Here is a 15,643-nt window from a genome sequence, read left to right as displayed (position 1 = left end):
CAACTCGGAAGAACTGTAGGAGATGGACTGCTCAAATGACATGGAGAAGGAGTACATTGCAATTTTGTGGGAAGGGGGTTTGATCTTCAGATGGAGGGTGTGCTTGGTTACTTCCTGCTAATGTGACATCCACTGAGTGGCGTGCAACAAGTCTTTGTTAGCTAAGATAGCTGCACAGGGGAACATTGGGGCCTCTTTATAGATAGAGTAATGCTCCTCATACGCACCACGCTGATATCGGCCACGTTATAGGCCTTTTCCCACCTGGACAAAACAAACGCCTATGTGAGAATGATGTTCATTGACGACAGCTCAGCGTTCAACACCATAGTGCCCATTAAGCTCATCACTAAGCTAAGGACTGTGGGACTAAACACCTCCCTCTGCAACTGGATCCAACTGGATCCTGGACTTCCTGACTCCAACACCATCATTAAGTTTGCTGACGACACAACAGTGGTAGGCCTGATCACCAACAACGATAAGACAGCCTATAGGGAGGTCAGAGATCTGGCAGTGTGGTGCCAGGACAACAACCTCTCTTTCAATGTGATCAAGACAAAGGAGATGATCGTGGATTACAGGAAAAGGCGGGCCGAACAGGCCCCCATTAACGTCGATGGGACTGAAGTGGAGCTGGTCAAGAGTTTCAAGTTCCTTGGTGTCCACATCACCTACAAACTATCATGGTCCAAACACAAGACAGTTGTGAAGAGAGCACGACAACACCTTCTCCCCCTCAGGAGACTGAAAAGATTTTGCATGGGTCCTCAGATACTCAATGTTCTACAGCTGCACCATCGAGAGCATCCTGACCAGTTGCATCACTTCCTGGTATGGAACTGCTAGGCATCCGACCGTAAGGCTCTACAGAGGGTAGTGCGTATGGCCCAGTACATCACTGGGGCCTAGCTTCCTGCCATCCTGGACCTAAATGCTAGGTGTTTTTTACACCGCTGCTACTCACTGTTTCTTATCTATGCATAGTCACTTTACCCCTACCTACATGTACATATTACCTCGACTAACCAGTACCCCCGAACGTTGACTCGCTACTGCTACCCCCTGTATATAGCCTTGTTATTGTTATTTTATGCTTTAGTTTATTTAGTAAATATTTTCTTAACCAACAACGCACTTCAAGAAATAGAGTTAAGGTTCTTGTAAGTTAACATTTCACAGTAAGGTCTACTACACCTGTTGTATTCGGCGCGTGTGACAAATACAATTTGATTTGAGTTTGATTAGCATGGCACCTGACACTGCAGGTAGAAACGCCATGGGGACGAATAGCTGATGGCGCTTTGCACGCTAACACTGTCACGGTATCGTATGGACTCTGCCTTGGGGGCGACTGCCTAACAAGCGGCCTTAGTGTATTTCCAGTTTGTTGCCCTTCATATAAATAGTATTGGATAGAAACGCCAACTGAGAACCCACAATCCTGAGGTCCTTTTTGACAGCCCCGCCACTTGGTTTGGTATAAAGGGATGGGGCTAGAGAACTGTAACCACTCAAATTCATGCGCTATGGATGCAACCAACAGTCATAAGATTGGCTACGACAGCTGTACTAAGCTAATGAGGTGTGTGTGTGTGCACGCGTATGTACAGTGCATTGTGCATTTTTTGTCCTCATCAATCTACACACAATACCCCATAATAACAAAGTAAAAACAGGTTTTTAGATAGTTTTTATAAATTTGCCAAACAAAAATTTGCATAATTATTCAGACCCTTTACTCAGTACTTTGTATAAGCACCTTTTGGCAGCGATTACAGCCTCGAGTCTTATTGGGTATGACGCGACAAGCTTGGCACACCAGTCTTTCAGGTCTCTCCAGAGATGTTAGCTCGGATTAAATTCCGGGTTCTGGCTGGGCCACTCAAGGACATTCAGAAACTTGTCGCCAATCCACTCCTGCGTTGTCTTGGCTGTGTGCTTATTGTCATTGTCCTGTTGGAAGGTGAACATTCGCCCCAGTCTGAGGTCCTGAGCGCTCTGGAGCAGGTTTTCATCAAGAAACTCTCTGTACTTAGCTCTGTTCATATTTCCCTCGATCCTGACTAGTCTCCCAGTCCCTGCTGCTGAAAAACATCCCCACAGCATGATGCTGCCACCACCATGCTTCACTGTAGGGAAGGGCCAGGTTTACTCCAGACGTGACGCTTGGCATTCAGGCCAAAGAGTTCAATCTTAGTTTCATCAGACCAGAGAATCTTGTCCTTTAGGTGCCTTTTGGCAAACTCCAAGCGGGCTGTCATGTGCCTTTTTACTGAGGAGTGGCTTCCATCTGGCCACTCTACCATAAAGGCCTGGTTGTTGGAGTGCTGCAGAGATGGTTGTCCTTCTGGAAGTTTCTCCCATCTCCACAGAGGAACTCGAGAGCTCTGTCAGTGCTGCAGATATTTTTTGGTACCCTTCCCCAGATCTGTGCTCAATCCTGTCTTGGAGCTCTACGGATATTTCTGTCAATTGTGGGACCTTTATATAGACAGGTGTGTGCCTTCAAATATCATGTCCAATGAATTGAATTTACCACAGGTGGACTCTAATCAAGTTGAAGAAACATCTCAAGGATGATCAATGGAAACAGGATGCACCTGAGCTACATTTTGTCTCATAGCAAAGGGTCTGAATACTTATGTAAATAAGGTATTTCAGTTTATTTTAAATATTGAGTATTGTGTTTTAGATTGAAGAGAAAAATAAAGAATATATTTTTTAAAATAAGTCTAAAGTAACAAAGTGAGAAAGTCAATATCTGAATACTTTCGGAATGACTGTATAAGGTATTTATGTAGGCCTATAGTATTATTATTATTATTATTATTATTATTATTATTTGAAAAGGCCATTGGACATTCCAAAATGTCCCAGATTGTCTTAACTCCTGGGCGTTTTTAGTGGTATTGAACTTAGTGGTATTGAAAACTCTAGACAAAATGTCACCTGGGCTGATTATGGGCCATAAACACATGACTGGTGTTAAAATGATGTCACCACTGACTTCCTAGGAAAATGTGTATATGGGTGACGCTGTGTGCTCCTGGTCTGTTTGTCTATTAGTATTCTTCTGAGGTGTGTGTGTGTGTGTGTGTGTGTGTGTTCGTGTATGTGTGTAAACTTGTGTAAATATTTGTATGAGCAAAACAAGAATCAACAACTGAGACATAAACTGAACAAGTCCCACAGACGTGACGACCAGAAATTGAATAAAATGTCCCGAACAAAGGGGGGGGGGGGGGGGGGTCAAAATCAAAAGTAACAGTCAGTATCTGGTGTGGCCACCAGCTGCATTAAGTACTGCAGTGCATCTCCTCCTCATGGACTGCACCAGAGTTGCAAGTTCTTGCTGTGAGAAGTTACCCCATTCTTCGATCAAGGCACCTGCAGGTTCCCGGACATTTCTGGGGGGAATGGTCCTCACCCTCCGATCCAACAGGTCCCAGACGTGCTCAATGAGATTGAGATCCGGGCTCTTCGCTGGCCATGGCAGAACACTGACATTCTTGTCTTGCAGGAAATTACTTACAAAACGAGCAGTATGGCTGGTGGCATTGTCATGCTGGAGGGTCATGTCAGGTTGACATGATGCACAACTTTGAGATTGCCTGCAATGACAACAAGCTCAGTCAGATGATGCTGTGACACACTGCCACAGACCATGACGGACCCTCCACCTCCAAATTGATCCCGATCCAGAGTACAGGCCTCGGTGTAACTCTCATTCATTCAACGATAAACGTAAATCCGACCATCACACCTGGTAAGACAAAACCATGACTCTTAAGTGAAGAGCACTTTTTGCCAGTCCTGTCTGGTCAAGTGACGGTGGGTTTGTGCCCGTAGGTGACGTTGTTTCTGGTGAGGTCCTGCCTTACAACAGGCCTACAAGCCCTCAGTCCAGCCTCTGTCTATTGCGCACATTCTTAGCACTGTTGGAGGGAATTGGCATTCCTGGTGTAACTCAGGCAGTTGTTGCCATCTTGTACCTGTCCCACAGGTGTGATGTTCGGATGTACCGATCCTGTGCAGGTGTTGTTACACGTGGTCTGCCACTGCGAGGACGGTGAGCTGCGAGGACCTGTCTCCCTGTAGCGCTGTCTTAGGCGTCTCACAGTACGGACATTACAATTTATTGCCCTGGCCACATTTGCAGTCCTCATGCCTCCTTGCCACATGCCTAAGGCACGTTCACCCAGATGAGCAGGGACCCTGGGCATCTTTCTTTTGGTGTTTTTGAGTCAGTAGAAAGGCCTCTTTAGTGTCCTTTCATAACTGTGACCTTAATCGCCAACCATCTGTAAGCAGTTAGTGTCTTAACGACCGTTCCACAGGTGCTTGTTCATTAGTTGTTTATGGTTCATTGAAAAAGCATGGGAAACAGTGTTTAAACCCTTTACAATGAAGAAATGTGAAGTTATTTGCATTTTTACAAATTATCAGGGTCCTGAAAAAGGGACATTTCTTATTTTGCTGAGTTTATATACACATACTATATACACACACTTTAAAAGTTTGGTGTCACTTAGAAATGTCCTTGTTTTTGAAAGAAAAGCAAAAATAATGTGGTCAATTAAAATAACATCAACATTGATCAGAAATACAGATATATTGATCAGAATCAACATTGATCAGAAATACAGTGTAGACGTTATTAATGTTGTAAATGACTATTGTAGCTGGAAAGGCAGATATTACATAGGCCCATTATCAGAAACCATCACTCCTGTGTTCCAATGACACGTTGTGTTATCTAATCCAAGTTTATAATTTTAAAAGGCTAACTGATTATTAGATACCCTTTTGCAATTATGTTAGCACAGCTGAAAACTGTTGTACTGATTAAAGAAGCAATAAACTGGCTTTCTTTAGACTAGTTGAGTATCTGGAGCATCAGCATTTGTGGGTTTGATTACAGGCTCAAAAAGGCCAGAAATAAAGAACTTTCTTCTGAAACTCGTCAGTCTATTCTTATTCTGCGAAAAGAAGGCTATTCCATGCGAGAAATTGCCAAGAAACCGAAGATCTGGTACAACGCTGTGTTCTACTCCCTTCACAGAACAGCGCAAACTGGCTCTAACCAGAATAGAAAGAGGAGTGGGAGGTCCCGGTGCACAACTGAGCAAGAAGACAAGTACATTAGTGTCTAATTTGAGAAACGTCTGTCTATTTAAAAAAATATATTTTTGGGCAATGATGCCGACAATAACATTGAAGCCACAATCTATCTGCAATATTAAAGCTGATCAACCTCCTAAAAAATAACGGATATTGCACCATTTGCTGTCAAGGGTACTGTTCCCTTTTCCTCCTGTCCCTCATTTTGTTCTGAAGGCAAGCTTGTCCCTAGACCCACTCTGTCACTGAAGTGTCTCTCTGCCAGCAGCAAGCCAGGCTGTTTTTATTTCATTTATTTGTTTACAAAGAGTGCAAAAGCTTGGAGTACCTCTTTTGAGCGGGCTTGCATAACCCAATGGCTGCTGCATGTGGAAATGTCTCCTGTGTAAGCTATGCCCAAGGGGTCAGGGCAATGAATCACTGACTGTTACCTGACCATCTAAATGGCCGGCCTGATTCGTTCTGGGAACAGCTGTCAATCATGAGTGTTTTACAAATTCTTATGAGACGTTTCTAAATGTAATATGGATCGTTATTAAGCTATAGCAGTGCAGGATTTTATGTGAAATGTTATTGATGTCATCTGTGAAATGGGTGCCCCCTTTTTTTTTGTGGTCAGACTAGTTCCTATTGATTTGGCCTAAAATAACATCAGTACTCTCTCACAAACACAGATATCCTCTTCGGTGTTGTACTTTATCGGTCTGACAAACTCCCACTGACCCACGTGAGCTTTGTGTCTCTGTGTTGCAGTAGTGCGTTATAGTAGTTTTTCTGGTTGCCAGGACTCACCCCCAAAGCCCAACCTAGGACAGTAATAACCCTACCACTGTTTTCTGGGGAGGAGTTTCAACTAAAGTCCTGGGTCTACATATTTCTAATGGGTCTCTTGCATGTTCTGTATGGGTTAACGGTTAATTTCATTGACCCTTGTTTGCTTTTGGTTGGAGGGAAGGTATGTCCTGTGTTGAGTCAGCATTTCAGAGGTTTCTAGCCTCTAACATTGGGATTGTTTTTGAAGCTGTTAACCAATTGCTTGTAGAAGCTGGCTCTGTAAGCTAGAAATGTAAAACCGGAGAGGTAATGGTTAAATGGCATGCTGGGAAATAGCTACAGAGTAGGTGGTGTGCCTCAGCCCAGCCAGTGTACCCATTCCAGGATTTCGTCACTGCCTTGGGAGGTGGAACTACTTGCAACAGCAGTTTATTATTTTTTTATTTCTCCCTCTCTCACTCCCCCACTACCACTGTGTGTCTCACTGTGTGTCTCACTGTGTGTCTCACTGTGTGTCTCACTCCCCCACTACCACTGTGTGTCTCACTGTGTGTCTCACTGTGTGTCTCACTGTGTGTCTCACTGTACTGAGACCAACTCACTGGACGTTTAGATATAGGGTTTTTCTTTCTCCCTCTCTCACTCCCCCACTACCACTGTGTCTCACTGTGTGTCTCACTCCCCCACTACCACTGTGTGTCTCACTGTGTGTCTCACTCCCCCACTACCACTGTGTGTCTCACTGTGTGTCTCACTGTGTGTCTCACTGTAGTAGAGACCAACTCACTGGATGTTTAGATATAGTTTTTTTTTGTGACTGGTTGTGTTCAGTACCACATGATTTTCAGTGGTTCTAAAGTTAAATATCATGCATAGAATTGGGATCATCAGGACTAGATGGAGCATTTAGCTTGGTGTTTGGTGACGACAAACTTTTTATGTGAACCAGTGATTAGATTTTTTTTTTTTCAGAATCAGTCTAACGGGAGCCTGAACCTGGAACTTGGGCTCATAACTTGTCATAATGACTCTTACTTTATGAACTTTCTATGGTACCAGAGGTGGCTTGTGATTAGGACCAGCCTACCCCTGTGAGACTGTACACCAGAGTTGCCCAAGAGTTCCAGATGACATCACAGGGAGGGAGAGAGGGAAGCTACACAGGTCCCAGTGGTTCACTCTGGCTTTGGCTAGCGGGTGTTTTATCTGCCTTTGGGTTACTCATTAGCCCACATTTCATCACTTGTTAACCTCTGTGCTGCACAGTAGTTACGACGGGTACACGTAAAATCCATTTGGTTGCCCCGGCTTGGCAAAACCCGAGGACTGTGGGTAGTCAGATGGGCATGACGCATGTATTATACAGTGCCTGTCTAACAGTGAGCATCACCGTACATCTGGCTTTCTTCTAGTTTGTTTCAAGGTCTCATGGGGTTCGGCATTGTTTGGCTTCATGCATGGATTACTCAACGAATCCCTACGAGGACTTTGAGAGGCTCTGTTTTTTTATCTCATTGTAAACGTCAAGGTTGCATACATTGACTGATATGTTTGTCTTGTGACTTAAGATTAGTCCTTGCATTCTTTTTGCAAACCGGGCTTACTCGACATAGTTGTTGTTCTATCCAGGGGTGGTAATGGACAACTCTTCCAACACCGTTGGAAAAGCAACACAGTGACCGTTAACATAAAATGTCAATTGGAAATTCTGATTTATTCTAGGGGCACCCGCAGCTCCACCATCACCTAAACTGACATTCATGCCCAACATATTGTTCAACTAAGCCACTGTTTTGAAGTGTTTTCAGGTTCCCCAGTACCCTAGGAAACCTTCTCTTCATCATAACTTTTCTGGTCAGGCTTCCACCATTCCACTTTCACCTGTCAAGTCCTTTTACTTCAGTTGTTTGGGAGCCAACTTTCCGGAGTATAACTGAGAATACATTGTGCAGTCAAGCATATCAACACTAAAGTGACCATGTCGACCATAGCAATGCTACGGTGACCATAGCAACGCTGCGGTGGCCATGGCGACCATGACAACACTGAGGTGGCTATGGTGACCATAGCAAGTGATGCTCAAAGCTAGAGCCATTTAGAGAAGTCATAGAAATGGTAGTTGTGGTTGCCATGAATTTCTGACAAGTAAAACCAATACCATGCAGATAGAAGGCGGTATAAAATGAAAAGCAATGAGTTAGGCTGCTTGTTCTGTAACATTATCAGCCGTAGTTTACTATGCTCGGTGTGGAAGGGAGAGGAGGGGTCTGGCCAGGCCTGTTAACCTGGATTAAACCTGTTCCAGGCCACGACAATGGCCTTGCATTTTCAATGATGTAGGTCATTGATCAGAGCGCTGGGAGTCGGTTGCCGACGGCAGCATCCGTAGCGGTGTCCTTCTCATCCTAGAAACCCAACCCTGGTCACCCGATGCCTTGGCCCTGGACCTCGCCACCGCATTGTGGCAGGTTAGCTATTTTCATCATGAATCTTGTTCTGGAGGCAGCTCTGCAGGGTGGGCACTAGCTGACACATTTTAAACCTAACTTTCACCCTAACCACACTGCTAACCTTAATGCCTAACCCTAGCCTTAAATTAAGACCAAAATGCACATTTTTGTTTTCATAGATTTTTTACAATCTAGCCAATTTTGAATTTAAATGGGCCTATCTAAGGGGATATCGCTCGGTGCCTCCAGGACAAAACTCATGACAATAAACGGCAACCTGCCGCATTGTGAGAATGGGCCACAAAGCCTCAATTGTTTGCAATGGAAACCAAATATTTCCAACCACAAAACTTGTTTACTTTTGTGGCCTCTAGTTGTTGCTTTTGTCCTCCAAAGAGTTTTGCCTTTGAAAAAATGCTTATTACATTTCTGGGGTGTGTTTCCCACTAAGCACAAAGCAGGAAATGTCTTCTGTTGATGTGAAATATCCCTGTTTCTGTTATTTGGACCAGCTGAGGCTTAGTCCTTGTGTTCTGAACCGGTCTACATCTAGGCTAGTCCATCTGAAGGATCAGGCTCTTTTGGCCCGTGTGGCAGGCTTTGAGTTTAGTGAGCCACACTGGTAAGTACTCTGAATAGCACCTCTTTGTTCTTGTGCAACACAGAGAGAAAGAGAAAGCGAGCGAGAGCCAGAATGTGCCAGAGCTTTTTAGAGGCTACATTTGCACAGACCCACGATGCATGAGCTGTTCTGGATGGTCCAGCCAAGTGTTCAGAGCTAGACAGAGGAGTGTGTTCTCCCCGGGTTCTCTCTGCCTCTCGCCCTGGTTGTCCCAATGTGTGCAGTCCTATCCCTCTCTCCACTCCAGGGGCTTGTTTTGGATGCGTTGGTTTGGTTTCCTGGTATCCATTGCAGGTTTGGTCTGTAAAGGCTTGCTTGGTAAAGGGAACTGATATGGTCACCAAACTCTGTCTCGCTCTCTCTCTATCTGTGTGTGTGTGTGTCTCTCTCTCTCTCTCTCTCTCTCTCTGTGTCTCTCTCTCTCTCTCTGTGTGTGTCCCTCTCTCTATCTCTCTCTGTGTGTGTGTGTGTCTCTCTCTCAATTCAATTCAATTCAATTCAAGGGCTTTATTGTCATGGGAAACATGTGTTAACATTGCCAAAGCAAGTGAGGTAGACAACATATAGAGTGAATATATAAAGTGAAAAACAACAAAAATGAACAGTAAACATTACACATACAGAGGTTTCAAAACAGTAAAGACATTACAAATGTCATATAATATATATATATATATATATATACAGTGTTTTAACAATGTACAAATGGTTAAAGGACACAAGATGATAAAATAAATAAGCATAAATATGGGTTGAATTTACAATGGTGTGTGTTCTTCACTGGTTGCCCTTTTCTCGTGGCAACAGGTCACAAATCTTGCTGCTGTGATGGCACACTGTGGAATTTCACCCAGTAAATATGGGAGTTTTTCAAAATTGGATTTGTTTTTGAATTCTTTGTGGATCTGTGTAATCTGAGGGACATATGTCTCTCTAATATGGTCATACATTGGGCAGGAGGTTAGGAAGTGCAGCTCAGTTTCCACCTCATTTTGTGGGCAGTGAGCACATAGCTAGTCTTCTCTTGAGAGCCATGTCTGCCTACGGCGGCCTTTCTCAATAGCAAGGCTATGCTCACTGAGTCTGTACATAGTCAAAGCTTTCCTTAATTTTGGGTCAGTCACAGTGGTCAGGTATTCTGCCGCTGTGTACTTTCTTTGTAGGGCCAAATAGCATTCTAGTTTGCTCTGTTTTTTTGTTAATTCTTTCCAATGTGCTAAGTAATTATCTTTTTGTTTTCTCATGATTTGGTTGGGTCTAATTGTGCTGTTGTCCTGTGGCTCTGTAGGGTGTGTTTGTGTTTGTGAACAGAGCCCCAGGACCAGCTTGCTTAGGGGACTCTTCTCCAGGTTCATCTCTCTGTAGGTGATGGCTTTGTTATAGAAGGTTTGTGAATCGCTTCCTTTTAGGTGGTTGTAGAATTTAACGTCTCTTTTCTGGATTTTGATAATTAGTGGGTATCGGCCTAATTCTGCTCTGCATGCATTATTTGGTGTTCTACGTTGTACACGGAGGATATTTTTGCAGAATTCTGCGTGCAGAGTCTCAATTTGGTGTTTGTCCCATTTTGTGAAGTCTTGGTTGGTGAGCGGACCCCAGACCTCACAACCATAAAGGGCAATGGGCTCTATGACTGATTCAAGTATTTTTAGCCAAATCCTAATTGGTATGTTGAAATTTATGTTTCTTTTGATGGCATAGAATGCCCTTCTTGCCTTGTCTCTCAGATCGTTCACAGCTTTGTGGAAGTTACCTGTGGCGCTGATGTTTAGGCCAAGGTATGTATAGTTTTTTGTGTGCTCTAGGGCAACAGTGTCTAGATGGAATTTGTATTTGTGGTCCTGGTGACTGGACCTTTTTTGGGAACTCTCTCTCTCTCTCTGTGTGTCTCTCTCTCTCTCTCTCTCTCTGTGTGTGTCTCTCTCTCTCTGTGTCTCTCTCTCTGTGTGTCTCTCTCTCTCAAATTCAAATTCAAGCTGCTTTATTGGCATGAAAAACATTGTCAATATTGCCAAAGCAACAATGTATACAATATACATTGTAACAAAATTATAAATGATAGCAAATAATAATATAACATGGTAGTAAATAATAATACAAAATTAAATACAAAAATAATAACAATAAAATGGTAACAGTCAATAGTAGAAATGAAACTATAACTAACTTATAAAATAAATAACGGTCATCTTCTTTATATCAGTACTACAACTACAATCATCATTACTACGACTACTACTACCATCACTAAACTGTTATCACTACCGTTACCACCCATATTTGGAATGATAAACATTAATAATTATAGTAACAATAACAATAAAAATAATAATAAGTAAGTTACTGTTTACTATGCAAATGTTATTATTCAGTGTCCCTCAGGCTATGGCAGGAAAATACATATTTGGCTGCAAGAGGAGCCATTGCTCCTTCGCCCATGAGTATTCTTAGTTTTTCCTCTGGGTTCAATTTGTAAAAATGTGGAATATATGTAGTCATTTCTGTGAATAATGAATCTCTCTGTGAGGAATATTTATCACAGTAAATGAGAAAGTACATCTCTGTCTCTACCTCCCCTGTCGTGCAGTGACCGCATACACGCTCCTCTTTGGGTAGCCATGTCTTTTTATGTCTGCCGGTTTCTATTGCCAATCGGTGGTCACTCAGCCTGTACTTGGTAAGGATCTGTCTCTGCTTCGTATCTTTGACAGAGTAGAGATAATCAGCCAATTCATATTCTCTGTTTACGGTCAGATAGCAATTTAGTCGGCTTTGGGATTTTGTTTCGTTTTTCCAGTATTGTAAATATAATTCCTTTGACTGGTTCATGATTTTGCTTATTGGAATTCTTTCTTTTGAAGCAGTGCTGGTGTCAGCTTGGTTGGTGAGGTCCAACACAAGCTGACTGAGAGGGCTCGTTTCTGGGCTCAGCTCTTGGGCTTGAAGTGCTTTAAATTGCAGACTCGAATTTGGACTTGAATTTAGATGTAGCCAAAATTTTAATGATCTTTTCTATATTTTCATTATTACTGTAAAACGGCCCAATTCTGCCCTACATGCATTAGTTGGTGTATTTCTCTGGACTTGTAGAATTTTCCGACAGAATTCATGCATGTAGGGCTTCAATTGGATGTTTGTCCCACATTTTAAAATCCAGTTTATTGAGTGGCCCCCAAACCTCACTTCCATAAAGTGCTATTGGTAGGATTACACTGTCAAATATTTTAGTCCAAATTCAAATTGGGATGTTGATTTTGAATAATTTCATTTTTATTGCATACATTGCTCTGCGGGCTTTTTCTTTGAGTGCCTTCACTGCCATATTAAAGTTCCCCGATGCAGATATGGTCAGACCAAGGTAGGTGTAATGCTTTGTGTGTTCAATTAAGGTGTTGTTCAGGGGGAATTTACATTTGTGTTTCTGACATCTGTTTTTTTTTGGGGGAAAATCATGATTTTAGTTTTTTGGAAATTTACTGCCAGGGCCCAATTATGGCAATATTGCTCCAGAATATTAATGTTTTGTTGAAGACCTTCTTTGGTTGGTGATAGAAGTACCAAGTCATCAGCATATAGCAGGTATTTCACCTCTGTGTCAAATAGTGTGAGTCCTGGGGCTGGAGATTGGTCCAACATGTCTGCTAATTCATTGATATAAATGTTGAAAAGATTTGGACTCAAATTGCAGCCTTGTCTCACACCTCGACATTGTGAAAAAAATTCTGTTCTTTGGTTTTTGAATTTTATTGCACACTTATTTTCTGTGTACATACATTTTAAATACACCTTACCACCAAGCCCACTTTGTAGAATTTTGTAGAATAGCCCTTCGTGCCAAATCGAATCAAATGCTTTTTTAAAGTCAATAAAGCAAGCAAAGATTTTGCCCTCTTTTTTTTTGGTGGACGTGTTTATTAATTAGTGTTTGTAAGGTGTATATATGGTCAGTAGTGCGATGGTTGGGGAGAAAGCCAATTTGACATTTACTTATTACATTTTTTTCTTGAAGAAAGGTTTGAATTCTTGAATTCAAAATGCTACAGAAAATCTTTCCCATGTTACTGTTGACGCAAATTCCCCTGTAATTATTGGGGTCTGATTTGTCTCCACTTTTGTGGATAGGGGAGATGAGCCCCTGGTTCCAGACATCAGGGAAGCAGCCAGAAGTTAAAACCATGTTGAACAATTTAAGCACAGCATTTTGCAACTCAGGTGTGCTGTTTTTCAGCATTTCATTTCTGATGTTGTCTACACCACAAGCCTTTTTTGATTTAATAGATTTGAGCTTTTCATTTAGTTCTTGTTGGGTTATTGGGTAATCTAATGGATTTTGGTTGTTTTTAATGACTGATTCAAGGATGTTAAATTTTTCTTTAATTTCTAATTGGTTCTGTTGTAAGTATTTTTGTGGGATGTTTTTGTATAGATTATCAAAGTAAGTTTTCCAAATTCCTACATCTTGTATGGCTAATTCTTGTGGCTTTGTTGTGCTTAAATTGTTCCACATGTCCCAGAACTGATTTTGGTCAATTGCGTTTTCAATTTCATCAAGTGTCTTGTTGGTATAATTACATTTCTTGCATTTCAGTGTTTGTTTATACTGTTTCAGAGTTTCAAAGTATTCATATCGTAGCTCTGGGTTGTTTTGCTGCTTATGTTTTTTATTTGACATTTGTCTTATGTGTTTTCTAATTGTTTTACATTCATTATCAAACCATTTGTCAGAAACATTTAGATTTTTGCTTCTGATGTTGCATTGCTTTGGTTTTCTCAAATTTGCTTTCGATGCTGCTTTTTGGAATATGCAGTTGAATTGACACCATCTTTATTGTTTTGGTACTGTGAGTTATTGAAAAACTGTATAGAGTTCATTTCATTTGAGTTCAATGTTTCAATGAATGTCTCTGCACTGTTTGGAGCCCATCTGAACGATTGGTTTATGTTGTAAAGTTTATTGGGCTGTTTTTTTTAATGAATATTGCCGGTTAATTTCTTCAGAAACACGTTGATCTGACTGTGATCTGACAATGGTGTCTGTGGTCTGACAGTGAATGCACTAATGGAGGAGGGGTCAATGTCAGTGATGGCATAATCGACTACACTTGTCCCAAGAGCTGAGCAGTAAGTAAACTGACCTAAAGAGTCCCCTCTGATTCTACCATTAAGCATGTACAGGCCTAAGGCTCGACAGAGATGTACTAACTCTTTTCCATTTTTGTTCAGTATTTGGTCAGGACTGTTTCTATTATTTATAATAGGGCTACTGTACAAGGAGGGGTGTCCAAATATGTGTTGGTTACCTCCCGCATCAGGGTAGTCAGGCTCAGAACCTGTTCTTGCATTGAAATCTCCACAAAGAAGCACTTTACCCTGCGCCTGAAATGTAATGATTTCTGTCTGGAGATTGTCAAAAAACTGATCATCATAATATGATGAATCTGAAGGAGGAGCATAAGCTGCACATATGTATACATCATTGTCACAATAGATTGTACCTTTGTTAAGTTTTAGCCAAATGTGAGTGGTACCTTTTTTCATTTCATTCAGTGCTAAGTCCTGCTTATGCCAAATGATGATGTAACGGTTCTCCTCTTGTGAAGTAAAGGCGGACCAAAGCGCAGCGTGGTGGTTGTTCATTGTATTTATTGACGAAACTATACATGAACAAACTAACGAAAACAAAACAAGAAACGTGAGAACTCAAAACAGCCCTGTCTGGTGCAAAACACAAAAACAGGAACAATCACCCACAAACAAACAGTGAAACCCAGGCTACCTAAGTATGATTCTCAATCAGAGACAACTAATGACACCTGCCTCTGATTGAGAACCATACTAGGCCGAAAACATAGAACTGACCCAAAACATAGAAAAACAAACATAGACTGCCCACCCAACTCACGCCCTGACCATACTAAATAAATACAAAAACAAAGGAAATAGAGGTCAGAACGTGACAGTACCCCCCCCCAAAGGTGCGGACTCCGGCCGCAAAACCTTGACCTATAGGGGAGGGTCTGGGTGGGCGTCTGTCCGCGGTGGCGGCTCTGGCGCGGGACGCGGACCCCACTTCACCATTGTCTCAGTCCGCCTTATTGTCCGCCTCCGTGGCTTACTCACCATGCCCACCCCTCTCAATGACCCCACTGGACAGAGGGGCTGCTTGGGACAGAGGGGCAGCTCGGGACAGAGGTGAAGCAGCTGCTCGGGACAGAGGGACAGCTGCTCGGGACAGAGGGACAGCTGCTCGGGACAGAGGGACAGCTGCTCGAGACAGAGGGACAGCTGATCGGGACAGAGGGGCAGCTGCTCGGGACAGAGGGGCAGCTGCTCCGGGCGGAGGGGCTCTAGCGGCCCCTGGCTGACTGGCGGCACTGGCGGCCCCTGGCTGACTGGCGGCACTGGCGGCCCCTGGCTGACTGGCGGCACTGGCGGCCCCTGGTTGACTGGCGGCACTGGCGGCCCCTGGCTGACTGGCGGCACTGGCGGCCCCTGGCTGACTGGCGGCACTGGCGGCCCCTGGCTGACGGGCGGCACTGGCGGCCCCTGGTTGACTGGCGGCACTGGCGGCCCCTGGCTGACTGGCGGCACTGGCGGCCCCTGGCTGACTGGCGGCACTGGCGGCCCCTGGCTGACGGGCGGCACTGGCGGCCCCTGGCTGACGGGCGGCATT

At 43.2% G+C, this 15,643-nt stretch overlaps 1 protein-coding gene across 6 annotated transcripts in view; it reads left to right on the top strand.

Moving 5' to 3' along the window:
- Positions 1-15,643, top strand: part of LOC139420219 (histone-lysine N-methyltransferase 2C-like) — a 229,913-nt gene that overhangs the window by 17,896 nt on the left and 196,374 nt on the right. The gene's annotated exons all lie outside the window — the stretch shown is intronic.

This window comes from Oncorhynchus clarkii, chromosome 11, assembly GCF_045791955.1.
Source record: "Oncorhynchus clarkii lewisi isolate Uvic-CL-2024 chromosome 11, UVic_Ocla_1.0, whole genome shotgun sequence".
NCBI classification, from domain to species: domain Eukaryota; kingdom Metazoa; phylum Chordata; class Actinopteri; order Salmoniformes; family Salmonidae; genus Oncorhynchus; species Oncorhynchus clarkii.
Note: the sequence above shows the minus strand (reverse complement) of the source record. Positions and strands in the feature narration are given on the sequence as shown.